This window comes from Monodelphis domestica, chromosome 3 (assembly GCF_027887165.1).
Source record: "Monodelphis domestica isolate mMonDom1 chromosome 3, mMonDom1.pri, whole genome shotgun sequence".
Classification (NCBI taxonomy): domain Eukaryota; kingdom Metazoa; phylum Chordata; class Mammalia; order Didelphimorphia; family Didelphidae; genus Monodelphis; species Monodelphis domestica.
Window position 1 is genome coordinate 359,946,325 of NC_077229.1, and position 13,903 is coordinate 359,960,227.

Below are 13,903 nucleotides of genomic sequence, written 5' to 3' on the forward strand. Positions count from 1 at the left end.
CTAACTGTCAGGAGTTAACAGTTAGAAAATGATTATTGTTCCCACAAGCTTTGCTTCTAGATAGATAGGATCCAAGATGGATAGATCCTATAAGCTGACAGCTCTAGTACAGCCTCCTTTTTACAATAGACACTCTCTCAGTTTTGTAACTGACCAGAGTGACAGTTGATAACTGACTTGTCCGCACACACACACACAAGGAATCAAGATGTTTTTGATACTGTGTGGAAACTGCTAGGCAGAGTCAGTGACCAAGGCTGTAGCCTCAGGGGTTGTAATTGACAAATGAAAGCTGATGGCAGTTGGTGATAGTCTAAAGTTTATAATTTTTAAAAAAATAAATGGAGTCCTTATAAATCTGGGGTGCCAATCTGTTTTAAAAAATAAGAAAGAGAAGAATGGAAATGAATGTACCCCCAAAGGGAAGCTTGTACCCTGAGGTATGGAGAGGGGGAAGGAGAGGAGAACACCACTACTCCACAAAGCGAGGTTCAAGGGAGATAGCAGATGCAATGGGTTGTCTCAGAGAGAGGAGAGGAGATTTGAAGATCTTCCCCCTTCTGCCTTCCCTCCTAAGCTAAAGCTGCTCTCCCCAATACACTCTTGTCCCTCTTGATCCCCCTCCACTACTCAAGACCAAAAAGGTCTTCCCTTGATCCTGTTCACTCATACTCAGCTTGGGTTATAGATAAATTTTAATGTTAACACACTCAGGTAATACAAAAGGAATAATGGGCAGGAAAGAATGGGAAAAGGAAAGTGTGGAAAGGGGGTTCCTGTCTCAATCTAAACCCTTTTCCTCCCTCCTCAAGTTTGGGGGGAACTCAGGCCTTGGCAGCCTGAGCCCCATGAGAGACGGTCAGGTTGACTCACCCCTGGGCAACAGGAGCTGAGGTAAAGTCTGCTCAGGTTTCTCTTCAGAAATTCCCTTCATTTAGGAAGTGTTGGGGGGAAAGATTTCCAGTCACCAGCAGGAAAAATGGGTAACTCTCAGGAGACAGTATTCATCCACCTTCTCTCTGTGACGTCTCAGTGAAAGACCCTCACTGCTTTCCTCACCAGAGTCTTCTCTCCTCAGGAAAATTCACTTCTTGGGGCCCCTCCCCCACCGAGGTGACCAATTTCATATACTCTTCTGTCTGGCACTTTTTCTCTAGTGCCAGCCTCTATCACAGAAACAGGCTAGAATAAAAAAAATTAAGAGAGAATATGAGATAACTTGTTGCACTGTCAGGGACAGTATGAGTATCAGAAACCCATATCCGATTATATTGTATATATATTCAGGCATTGTTATCAAATTGTTGATATCAAAAATGTTATCAAAGAAGGTTGGTATAAAGTATAGTTGCCAAATAACTTGCCACATCTTTACTGTATCTCCTAACAAGGCTTAGAACAACACAATGCCTGTGCTTTAAATTAGCTGGCTAAGAAACTTGCAGCTGGGAAGCTTCGTTACTATGACAAAACAGCACCCCCTGCTGTTTTGTTCACTGGAACTGCAGTTCTGTGTAGCTCAGAGGGCAAGCTATCATATGGATCCCATTCTGTTAGGAAGATTCTAACTGACCAGATAATGGCAGTTAGTCTGCAAAAATAAAAATTGTAGGCTGTGTTTTCTTTGTGAAACTCGCCACATTCTATAAAAATGCAGGGAAGTACACTGGATACTTTGCCTGAAATCTACAAAGTATCCCAATTCTCCTCCTTAAAGGAAAGCTCAAATTTGAACTTTCCTTCACTGGGATCAGTGTACAAACTGTCTTGGAGAGTCTTGTCTGAAAAATATAAGTATTTTATTTATATAAATAAAATTTTAAATATAAGGATTATACAATAAGGATACCTTAGCACTAACGGAATTAAATAACCATCCATTCCTCTTTATTTGCAAAATGAAATTTTTCTGATCTTTGTAATTCACCCAATCTATTCTTTTACTGACTATACTGACTAAAATTCTCAAAAAAACATATCTAAAATAAGCTAAATACTTATATAAGTTCACATATCATTGTCTTAAAGTTGTCTTCTAGTTATTAAAATTAGTGAGGTCAAAAATGGCTTAGCCTCAATGAAGCTGAGTTGTAACTGAAGAGAATCTCAGAGTTCAAAGCACAGACAGTATCTTCTTAGTCTTCTTCAAATCAAATGTATCAGTAGTAAGTGGTAACTCTTCCTAGTGTTTTACAAAGTATTCAAAGGGAAAAAAAAAACTAAGATACAACAGGATTTTCTTACTTTCTTCTAAAACCCAAGTCTGTGGTGTGTGTGTGTGTGTGTGTGTGTGTGTGTGTGTGTGTGTGTGTGTGTGTGTGTGAGAGAGAGAGAGAGAGAGAGAGAGAGAGAGAGAGAGAGAGAAAGTTATCCTTTTCATCCAAGGATATTGATATTGAATCCTGAACCCTAGAGATTACATTTCCCACAATCCCCTTTTCCTTTGCCTGTTTCTGAGTCTCCTTATGTGGAGGTAGTTTTGGAGTTTCTGTTTCCTCCCATGGCGCTCTCTCTCAGGGCTGGGTACTAGCGAGAAGGAGGGAGCCTTTCTGGTGCTTATTGGAGTTGTTCTTTTTTAATTTAATAAATAGTATTAAACTAATACTTGGAGTACTGTATATTAATTTTAATCTTTACATTTTTGGAGACCACAAAGGAATTCTAGAACTCAGCTTTTCTTTTTCCTTTTCTTTAAAGCCAGCAGCCCGGTTATAGCTGAGCAACCTGGAGGTTTAAAACTGCTACTGGTTTGCAACCAAAGCTGCTTTTCTGCTAGGAGTTTTCAAACCCCCTCTCCAGCCACCCAGCTGAGGCTCATTGCTATAGCTATCATACTGACTTCCAAGCCTCTGGAAGCTGCCCTGAATGGCTTGCCACACTCCAACTGGCCCAGCTGTCTTAATTTAGAGGAACTTGGTGGAGAAGTAGCTCCCTGCCCACACCCTAGAGAGAAGCTGATCAGCCTGATTGACCATTCCTGCCCACAGCTTGGCCAAAGCCTGGCTAAACAGCAGACCCACTCTTCCCATGCTGCCTCAAATCATTACCTCAGCCGAGGCACCCTGGGCCACCCTGATGCTGCTCCTGCAGGCTGCAGCTGCTGAAACCTAGTCACACCTTGCTTGGCTTCTCTTACCTGAGGCCCAAAGCCACTGTTGGGTTCTAGCCTGGCCTCCACCCCCACATTGCTGCTGCCATTGCTGCTTCCGCGGTTCTGATCCCTGTTAAAGCTGGTGAGTATAAACTTCACTTTCTCAGCCAACACAGAAGGGAAGCTCCTTTCCCTGCTGGACACCTGATTGCCCCATATGCTCCACCAGGCTCTTTGCCTTGGCTGGGAGGGTCCTAGCCCTCTTTTATCCACCCCAGTTTAACTCCTACCCCTTCTTAATTTACCAAATTTGCCTTACGTCCATCTCTTGGTCTCTATCGGATTTTGTAGTTATATCCCCCATTTTGGTTTCTGGAAGTACCTAAACATACCCCTTACCCTGAAAACCACCCCTAACCATGCCCCTCACCCCTCCCAGTTGTAGTGCTGTCTCTTGGCCACTAGAGGTCAATATTGAGCACTGATTTTTTTCCTTCTTTCTTTTCTTCCTTTTTTCTCACTTCTCTTTTATTATTTTTTTCTTCCTTTTCCTGCTTAGCTACAGTGGGTGTTTGCTGCCACTAGATGGCAGCAATAAATAAATAATTCAAATTTTTTCCCTTTTTAAAAAATAAAAATCCTATAAAATCATAAAAAAATAAAATAAAATAAGCTAAATACCTTCACCCTTACCCCCACCCCTTATAATAATAATAATAATAATAATAATAAATCAATAAAATATATTTTTTCCTTTTTTGATCAAGATTCTAAGCAGCATAAATGCTACCATTCTTGAAAGCCTTTTGCTTTTTACCCAATTAGAAGTGCATAAAAGTCTAAATCCCTCCTTCTCCTTGTATTCCTAGGACATTTCATTTTTCTGATCTTCACTCTAAAAAAAAAAGATGCCTCTAAACGAGAGATTAAAGCAGAAATGCAGGCTGACATGAAAATTCAATCAAAAAATTTCAAAAACTTACATGACCTAATGAAAAATACTGATCCCATCCAAAACAAGTCTGAATTTTATGATCCTGTTCTTGAACCACAAATAGAGGATGATCCTTTTTCTCCCAAAATGGAGATGTGACATCCTTCTTGTATACATCAGGTATAGACCTTTCTCTCATACTCTGCAACATCTCTCTCATGTTCTGCAACTCCTGACTGAACTTACCTCCCATGATTCTTTTTCTAAGCCCCCATCCTCTCCTGTTCTTTATCCCACCCCACAACCAGCCCCAACCCTAAAGAAATCTCATTATTCTGCTACCATACTTGATCCTACCCATGTTGCTTTGGCATCCCCACAGTCAAGTTATAAGGACTCACAGACATCAGATGACTACTATGAATTCATTTTGCCCTTAAGGAAAGTGCCCCAAATAGGACACAATGGGGATGTGGCAACCCTAAGACATCATATTCCTTTTACTCCTGAAGAAATTAGAGAACTGAAACATAATATACCTACATTTGAATGTGAACCTTTGGTTGTGACCAAGAAGATGGCTGATACTTTTTATCAATATGACCCATCCTATAAGGATGTTGAGAATTTGCTCGATGCTTTTCTAAAATAACATGAGAAAAATAAAATCATCTCTCATGTTAACAAGCTCCAGGGGAGTAGTGCACCATACTGGTGAGCTCAGGATTCTGCATGGGATTATAACAGTACTGTGGACCAGTTGCAATTAAATTGCTGTAGGGATGCCATTATAATAGCTATGCAAGAATGCTCTGAAGATATGGAAGGATGGTCAAAATATGAAAGGCTTAGATACTCAAATAATGAGACACCCTCATATTTAATGGATAAACACATTGAGCCTGGGGGTCAATAACTAGACCTTGATATTTCTAAAGGTAAAGATATTAAGCAAATAAAGAGACATTTTGTCAACAACTCTTGCAGGGTGGTCTAAGATTATTTTAAGTTGCATTGCCCACAGTGGCTTCAACTGGACTTTGAAGAGTTGAGAAACACTGCTTCCAAGAGGAAAAACAGGAAGAGGCTAATAATGTTATAGAAACCTTGAGAAAACAAATTAAATTTTTGGAGGATAAGATTGATAAACAAAACAAAGGGCATGATGATCAATCAATGGTGCTAGCTCCTTTACAAGAACCTAACTATTAGTCACATCAAGTCTCTGCTCCAATGTATTTGATTGTTCTTCCCTCTTTGAGTCAATTTCAATGCACATAAGAATTGAGTATTTCCTATCTCCAACATCTTTATACCCTTCCAATGTATTGATGTCTCCCCTCCCCCCATGTGTTTCTTTGTGACATATAAATTTACCCCATTTTGTTTCTTTTCCCATTTCTTTTAGTATTAATTTCTTTTTAACTCTAGTTGTATATATATATATATACATGCATATAGATGCATAAATACATATGTATATCTATCTATATATACATTAATATCTTAGTATTTCATCCTATACAGATTGTCACTGTTCCCTTTAAGTATAATTCTTCTAGCTACCCAGATGATAACAATTTTTAAGAGTTACCAATCACCTCTTCTCTTATAACAATACATATCATTTTAACTTATTGGGTCTCTTAAAAAAGTGTTTTTTGTTTTGTTTTTCTTTTTTCCCTCTTTCTTAATTACCTTTTGATGATCCTCTTGAGTTCTGTATTTGGGCATCAAATTTTCTGTTTAGGTCTGCTCTTTTCTTTACAAATGGAATTGGAATTCTTCTATTTTGTTTAATGACCATAATTTCCCCTGTAAGAATATAGTTGGTTTTGCTGGGTAGTTGATTCTTGGTTGTAGACCTTTCCCTTGCTTTCTGGAATATCATATTCCATGTCTTTTGGTCCTTCTGTGTAGATGCAGCCATATCCTGTGTTATCCTCACTGTAGTTCCATGGTACCTGAATGACTCTTCTTAGCAGCTTGTAATATTTTTCCTTGGTCTGATAGTTCTTGAATTTAGATATAACATTCCTGGGTGTTGTCAATTGGGGATTAAGTACAGGAGCTGATCTGTGGATTCTTTCAATCTCCACTTTTCCATCTTGTTCTAGAATATTGGGGCAGTTTTCTTGGATAATTTTCCTGTAGTATGATGTCCAGGTTTTTCTTTTGTCATCGTCTTCCAGTCAACCAATGAGACTTAAGTTGTCTCTCCAGGAATGATTTTCTAAATCTTCTGTTTTGTGAATGAGATGCTTCATATTTTCCTCAATTTTTTCATTCTTTTGATTTTGTTGTATAGTTTTCTGCTGCCTTGTGTGAATTTTAGATTTATTTCACCCTGCTTAGCCTAGCAATCAGGAATGTATACATCCCTACTTGAGGATTAAGCATTGATTAGGATGGCCTATGACAGAGATGTGCTAGCAAAGTGACAAATAATAAACAACTCACAGACCCCCTGTACTGTCCTAAGTCAAGCTTAAGCTACCATTGGTACATGTGAGATGCAGGAAGTGATGTAAAAACATGGTCTATATATTTCATGTCACTTCCTCTCTCCAACCTCTTTTCTAGATGTGTCTCTCTATCTTGTTAGTCATTGGGGTGGGGCATCTTGGCATGGCTTCAGCTATTGTCCAGGTTTGGCAATGAACATCCTTGATGCGGTGACTGGGAGAAGCTCAGTAGCATGGTTCAGATCAGGCATCTTCCCTGAGCTCTCTCAGAGTTTAGGCTGATTTCCTTTTTCTGTTACCTTTCCAAAAACACTATCCTCATAGTAAGCCAAGTTAGTTTTAGTCTTCTGAGGAGGCCTCATGCCTCAGTTCTCTGAACCTCCCTTTGCTTAGGCTAGGCCAGAGATATCTTATACCCTTTTCCCTCTCTCTTCTTATTATTTCCTTCCCTCCATGTTAATTATACCACCATAAAATTCCCAAACTGACTTGAGTATTTTTATTGGTATTTTGAATTAATCCTTGGTGACCAACTAAATTTTATATTCAGTCTCAATCCCCTAACAGTCTGGTTAATCCATGAAGGTTGTGATAAGGACCCTCAAATTTCTGTGAAACCTTCCTTTCCTTTCTCTCCTTATTACTTCCTCAAGTCAATCTTTTAAGCATCTAACTCAGCTGTTCAAAACACAGATGCAAGATCAGGTGAGTATAAAACATATTTTTTCTCTTTTCTCCTTCATTTGAATTGAACACAGCTGTTTTTTTTTTTAACCTAAAAATGACAGGACCTTAAGTGGCCTTAGCCAGGGAAGCTGTTTCTGAATCTCCCTTCCCTTAGGGAACAAACAACCCAATTAGGCAACCATCACTGACAATACTGCCTAGATTACTCTTAACTAGTGATAGAAAAACCTGGAGGAAATTTTGGTCTTGTCCTGTTCCTCAGGTGTCTAGGTTTTTTTGTTTTGTTTTGTTTTGTTTTGTTTTGTTTTGTTTTTAATTAAGTGAGAAGTAAAAACCTGGTGAGGCCAGCTAGGTAAATTAGAGGCTTTGCTCAATGAAAGGGAAATAGAGGAGGCTTTTGACCCCTCCCAAATCAAAAAAAAAACATAGCCTTAGCCTCAGGCAAAAGTCTTTGCTTTCTGTCTCCTTTTGGCCTAGGGGACTTGATTGGAATAAAAGTCTCTTTAGATCTCAGGCTCCTGGTTCAGCGGCTCAGTCTGCGGATCTGAGCTGCAGCACTGAAACTTCAGCGGGAGTGTGGGCTTCTTGGGAAGGATTAAACATATTGCAACAATGCCCAAAATCAACACGGATGATCTGGATGAGCAGCAAGTTCAGCTCCTGGCAGAGATGTGTATTCTTATTGATGAAAATGACATTAAGATCGGTGCAGAGACCAAAAAGAATTGCCACCTGAATGAAAACATTGACAAAGGGTTATTACATCGAGCTTTTAGCATCTTTTTATTTAATACAGAAAACAAAATATTACTGCAGCAGAGATCAGATGCTAAAATTACTTTTCCAGGTTGTTTTACAAACACTTGTTGTAGCCATCCACTAAGCACTCCAGTCGAATTGGAAGAAAATAATGCCATAGGAGTAAGGCAGGCAGCTGAGAGATGTTTAAAGGCTGAACTAGGGATCCTCATGGAACAGGTTCCTCCATAAGATATTTCCTATTTAACACGAATCCAGTACAAAGCACAATCTGATGGGATTTGGGGAGAACATGAAATTGATTATATCTTGTTTGTGAGGAAGAATGTAATGTTTGATCCAGATCCTAATGAGATCAAAAGCTATTGTTATGTCACCAAAAAGGAACTAGAAGAACTCCTGGAAAAAGCAGCTAATGGGGAAATTAAAATTACACCATGGTTCAAAATCATTGCTGAGACTTTTCTTTTTAACTGGTGGGATAACTTGAATCATTTGAATCGATTTGTTGAACATGAGAAAATTCATAGAATGTAAAAATGTGGGTCTAGAAAAGTCCACATTAAAGTCATTTTAAAATTACCTTGTTCTCTTTTAAAAGGACCACTGCAGATGATAAATTATTTGAATATATAAAAAAGACCACTGGTTAGGTGACTGTAAATTGTATGCCTTATGTGTACACATGTCCAAAAGGTGTATACATGTGGAAATTTTTTTTATTTAAAATAAAACAACCACACATACCTGCAGACACACTCAAAATGTTAACTTATTTTAATGTGTGCCTGAAAAATCTCTCTGTTGCAAATTTGCACAAATTAAGTTTTATTATGATTGGGACAGACTTTTTCAGTATCTAAGTTTCTATTATGGTTCAGATAAAAAGTATTTCTCTAAAGGACGACTATATTTACTTCCGAGTAAAATATTGATTACCTTTTTTATCTAGTTGGCTATTTTGAAACATTGAAATAATTTTATTGTAACTATTGAACTGTAATAGAAGATTCTGAGGAAATTGGTGATGTTTCAGGTTTAGTTTCTTTACCTCTATTCCAAGGGAAAATGGAGGTTAGTCAATCTGGAAGTGGGTCTTTAAGGAAAACGGTGGTGAGGAAGTAGTTTTAGGTTGTAGCACTACTCTGTATAAATACTTGAACTCAAACAGCACTGTTCTAGGGAGAAATAAATAGCAAAAAAAATTTTAAAATCACAATGACTATAGCCACTCAAAAACGAGGAATGTAGAACCAACAATATGAAGAGCATGATTTGACTGTAGAAGAGAATGACTCTTTTAAGATAGTGTATAGCAAGACATTCTGTGAGCCATCCTGAACCAAGTCAATAATAGGTTATTGAGGTAATAATATGCAGTTTTAAACTTCACCTTCTGACTCATCTGGGTAGATTTAGTTAACAATAAAAGATCTAACAAAAGAAGAAGAGAATATTTAAAATTTGTTTCTTAAACCTAAGGTACACAGGTAAAATGGGAAGTAGTTGAGAGAATCGTATGTCCTTAAACTTGAACATGTATTTATTTATATTTTCTATATGATAATATTGATTTTTTTGTCCTGATAATCTGTATACAGCATGACTTATGATGGACTTATTTTACTAAACAATGTATAAATAAAATCAATAAAAGAATTTTCACGTTCTTTAAAAAAAAGTCTCTTTAAAAAAGGCCACTATACCCAAATCTTTTGTTTTCACTCCCAGACTTTAACCCCTAGCCAGTAGCCTACTGACTAAAACCAAAATTGTAAATAATTAAAAAAATATATATATATATGTATATATATAAGTGAATACTACATTCTATGAAATTTGTGTGATGTTTGATAAATTAGGGACATTAAAGATTTCAGTATACCTCTCATTTCTTATGTTCTTAGGTAATTTCATTTTAATACTCCTAAATACTGTGACAAGAAATGCTACCTTGAAAAGATTTGAAGCTAAAATGAAGGAAAATATGCAAAACCAATTGGATAATTTAAAATAATTCTTACAGGATCAATTGGCAAATACTTACCCCACCAAAAACCATGTCTTACTCTTATATACCTGCTTCTGAACCTCTAAATGAGGAAATCCCTTCCCCCAAAATGGAGATGGAAAGCACCTCTCCTAATAGCTCAACTGCCAGACTGCTTCTCTCATAGTCTGCAAATCTTGGATGAACATACTTCCCAAGGCCCTTCTCCTGAAATCCCAACTTCTGAAATCCCAGTTACACTTGTGAATTCACTTGCTTCTAATGGTTGTATTCTGGGTTTAAAGACTGAATTTCATCCCTGGCTTTTTGGTCATCCTCCTTCTGATCTTTCATCTTCTTTGCCTAATTTTCAAACTGATTAATTATGACTTTTAAGACACTGTTTTCTTTTTCCAGATGACTTATCTTGCTTTTTAAGTTATTTTCCCAGTTGTCTTCAGTCTCTCTTATGTTTTGAATTGTATTTTGAGTTCTTCCAAAGCCTTTATCCAATTCACTGGAGTTTCTGTTTTTATGCTTGTTGTTCCTTCATCCTTCTCTGTTCCAATTGCTCTTTGTTTATTGCCTGGACAGAAGCTGCTGATTATAATTTCTTTTTTTTCTTTTTCTTTTGTTTGCTCATATTTACCCCTTCTTTATTCCCTACAGTTGCCTGTGCTCTTGGTCCTCACTTTTTTTGGTTGGATCTCTGGTTTGGGGATTTTCTGTCAGCCTTCACCTTTGGATCTTAGTCAGCATATCTCTCAGTCCAGGCTGTGAGTGAGGGGTGTTGGAGCTTGAGCTCTGAAGGCTTTGATGAAATTAAGCCCAGTTGATTTGCAGAGCTGGATGTGCCCTGAGGTCAAAACATTGGGAAGGGGGGGCAATATGGAGTGTCTCTACTGCTTCAAAAAGGCTGCCCTTTTTTCACTTCTCCAATGCTCTGACCCTGGCACAGCTTTCCCCACAATATGCTCCCTCCAGATTATCACCCTTGCCTGCCCAGAGGTTCCAGCTTTCACTGGAAGCTCAGCACTCTATGTAGGGGAGGGGTCCTGGGATCTTCCTTCTTCCTTCCCCTTAAACCTGAATGTTCTTGAATTCAGGCTTTTGTGAAGCATACCTTTTAAGCTGAGTCCAGTAGGAGGGTTCCTTGGCTCTGTTCTGTCGTTAGGTTTGATTTTCCTTCCCCTAGGAGCATTTAGCTTGTAATCACTAAGGAAGTGTTTTCTGTCTGAACTTTCACTGCCTCTATGCCACCATCTTGACTCCTCTTTAGTTTCCACTGTTGATAAACCTCATAGTGATTTATTGGACATTCCTTTGGATTATTTGGATTTAATATTATTTACAGATGGTTTTTAATTTATGAGGGATGGTGTGTGCTATACAAGAGCTGCAGTAGCTACTAAATTTGATACTCTGTGGTCAGCTTCCTTGCCCTCAAATTTAAGTACACTGGATGAAGTACGCACAGATTTGAAACATGCCTGTATTATTTCAAAGGATAAAAGAGTCACAATTTACTCAGCCTCATGCTATGCCTTTGGCATATGTCACTCCATTTCCATGCTATGACTTCTTTTTTGGATTCTAGATTAAGAATCTAGAGGGGATTCTTAATATCAACTGGAAAATGTTTTGTCAATGCAAACCTTATTACTGATCTTTCTGCCATCCACCTCCCCAAAACTATAGCTGTTGTTTATTGTTCTGCCCATACAAGTGGCACTGATCCTGCCTCCAGGGGAAATAACTAAGCATATATCACAGCAAACTAGCAATCTTAGAAGGCCCTGAATTAATTATGTCACTCACAATTACTGATGATATGGATCTTTCCCTTTCTTATAATGACAAGAAAGTGGAAAAATGGAAGCATAAATTTAAAGCAAAACATATAAATGGAGTATGGGTATCATCAGATGTCAAACTCTTACTCACTAGAGCTTTCTTTAACCAGATTTGTCACTCTATTCATAAACATGGTCATTTTGGCACCCAAAGCACTGTAGACTCTTAAAAGGCTTTAAATAGCACCTGGAATAACTACAATTACCTCCAAAGCATGCACAGCTTGTCCTACCTGCTAGGCCTTTAATCGACACACCTTTCGAGGAAAAGGCTTTGGTGAATGTCCTCTTACTTACACACCATTTGAGCCCCTACAAATTACCTTTATCTCTATGCCAAAGACTGGACATTATAAATTTTGTCTGGTCATAGTCAATCAACTGAGTGGGTGGCTTGAAACATTTCCTATGGGTCATGCCACAGTGACTTTTGTTTCTAAAATCCTTTTGAAAGAAATTATTCCTCATTTTGGCCTGCCAGCACATATTGATTCAAATAAAGGAACTCTTTTTACCATTTTGGTGTTATCTCAAATTTATTCATGTCTGGGGATAACTCCTAAATTTCATACACCATATCATCCCCAGAGATCCAGCCAAGTTGAGTGAATGAATAAAGAACTTAAAACCATGACTGGCAAATTAGGCAGGGAGATTCATTTAAAGTATCCTGAAATTCTACTTCTGGCCCTATTTTATCTCAGAAGCAGACCCGGAGGTTATTTACACATCTTACCATTTGAGATGCTATTTGGACATCCAACTATTCAGGCACAACCATTTGCCCCTGCCTATACTTCACTATTAGGAAGGGGATATAACCATTGCTACATATAACAAATAATTACAAACAAAAGTCTTTGGGGTTTATGGGGTCTTTGGTATGGAGGGCTTGCCATGCCCTCCTAGGGCAGCTCTCCAGGCTCTGACCCTCACCTGACACCTAGTTCTCACCTGTGGCTCCTAGTAGCTGCTAGCATGTGGCAGCGGGCACACCCCGGGCAACGGCCTCGACAGGCCGGCCAAACCTTGTGAGGGTAGCCATCGGGTCACCGACCCCTGGTGAACTAGGTCTTTGCTCACCCATCATGTGAAGACTGCTTCGGCTGAATAGAGGACGAAACCAATAAGAAGGTTCAATGGCTGAGATAGCGACGTAGCAAAGTACTGTGGAGTGCTTAGGGCATGTTGGAGCACAAAAGACAATATGGCCATCCAAGGCAGATGAGGAATTCTCCAGGTGTAACGACTTTTCGTGCCATTGGACCCAGGCTTCCAATGCTGAGAGAGTGGGACTGTCTCTGTGCATCGACTTTTCCACTTAAATCTCCTTCACTCACAAGTGTTTTTATGCATACTCATCTATATCACAGATGAAAACGCACAAAGACAATTGTCATCCTGTTACCGAGAGACTACTACTACTACTACTACTACTACAAACAAAAGTGAAAGAATTCCATGACTCTGGAGCTGCTGTTGAAGCATGCCCCATTGATTTCTCCCTTCATGATTTAAATCCAGGTAGTAGTGTGTACATAAAGAATTTCAAATGTACTGGGTCTACTGAACCTGCTTATGATGGACCATTTCAGATCCTACTAACTACAACAACAGCCATAAAAATTAGAGAGAGGGATTCATGTTTCATTGTAGCCATGTAAAACAAGTACCTTCTGTTGATGGTGAATAATTGCTTGCACTGATTTTATTTGACTATTGATTGTGATTGGAATTCTTTGTTGCTTGATATGTACTATTTTGTTGTACATTATTTGATTAATCCTGTATTGGCCCAAATTGCATTGTAGGGCAACACATGTACTACCTCATAAAAGAAAATCTATATTAGTGACCTACATTGACTTGATGTGCCTTTTGTAACATTTTGTGCCTATACTAATTTTATTTTTGTATTTTCTTGAATGTATCATTGCTTTGTCTACCTCATTTTGTAACAATTAAAATTTAGGAATATGAAGAGACTGAGGCAGGTTGAAATTAGTTTCTCTCTGCAAGGAGTATTATATTTTTAGAGGTTTATTAAAGGTTAAAGATTAAAGAAAATACAGAATAAGAAAAAAAAAACACGTGCCTAGGCCAGAGGCCTAGGCCAGATAATTG

At 38.3% G+C, this 13,903-nt stretch overlaps 1 pseudogene; it reads left to right on the forward strand.

The window, feature by feature from the left end:
- The first annotated feature begins 7,688 nt into the window (after nt 1-7,688).
- LOC100022790 (isopentenyl-diphosphate Delta-isomerase 1-like) lies at nt 7,689-9,617 on the forward strand (annotated as a pseudogene).
- Nucleotides 9,618-13,903: the final 4,286 nt, after the last annotated feature.